This window comes from Nicotiana tabacum, chromosome 18 (genome assembly GCF_000715075.1).
Source record: "Nicotiana tabacum cultivar K326 chromosome 18, ASM71507v2, whole genome shotgun sequence".
NCBI lineage: Eukaryota > Viridiplantae > Streptophyta > Magnoliopsida > Solanales > Solanaceae > Nicotiana > Nicotiana tabacum.
This window is the reverse complement of record NC_134097.1, coordinates 142,646,017-142,647,308: the sequence shown is the minus strand read 5'-3', so window position 1 is coordinate 142,647,308 and position 1,292 is coordinate 142,646,017.

The window sequence follows — 1,292 nt, the reverse complement described above, 5'->3', positions numbered from 1 at the left end:
TAGAACTAGTATACTTACCCGCGTGATGCGTGAATCAGTTAAATAAAAAAAGTGGAGAGAGATATTGGAAACAGATGTATATTGCAGACTAAATTTGTCGACTGTATTAAAAAGAATTAAACCAAAAAGAAAAAGATGAATTTAATTGAATTGTCTGTCTAAAATTTTTTTGCTAGGGACCACCAATCCCCAAGATATGTTTCAACATTACTTTTTATTAAGATCTATAACATATTCCAAATTTGTTATTTAACATTCTTGCATTTAATATAGATCTTTTACGCCATCGACTTCATTGTGCAAAACATGATTTTAATAAACAATTCAGAATTGCATAAATTCAAATAACTCTATCTCTAACTCTTTCGGAACACAGAAACTTTTTAACATCATTAGAATGTACACAAATAATATGCAAGAGCTTTGAAAGTACACATAGGAAGTAATATCATCCAAATCACACATGAAATATGACTCAAATGTGCACAATCTATTATTTTATAAGGCATACATATATAAGATATTAAAAGTGAAAACTCATCCAAAAGAAAAAAAAATATTTTGGATTACCCTTGTAAAGGAACACTAATCATGACATAATAGAAAAAAAACACGATTGATGTAAGAAATCCTATCTATTTGAAACATAGTCACAAATGTATTTATGAATGAACACTAATAAAGGCAATAATAATAAAAATATGATTGATGTAAGAGAAGGTATCTATGATAATAAGTTATTTCTAAAAATGAGATTGCATAAACGCACAGTAAAATACTATACAATAAGTTAATTGCGAATAATTCAAAAACACTAACTAAATCAAGGAACCAAAGAAACAACTTCCATAATATTTGATACTATATACTGGGATTTCGACTTAACAATAAAAAAACATATAACTATATATCCATCTGTTGAATATCAATACCTAGCCATCTCACGTGACTGTACAATTACTTCAAATTGTCAATGAGGAATGATGGTTGAAGTATAAGTTAATTCAAATTTTCACCTTTATTATAGTCTATAGCAATTGTTAAAGTAAATTTGTACAAGACACTCATATCACTTGTATCACTAATCAATACATCATTAACAAAAACATAATCGATGTAAGAGAACTTATCTACGATAGTAAATTATTTTTAAAATGAGCTTGCATCAACACATCAAACTAAGTGAAATATAGTACAATAAATTTATAATGAATAATTCAAAAACATGTACTAAATTTAGGAAACAAATATAAAACTTTCATAATATTTGATACAATATACTGGAAGTTCCC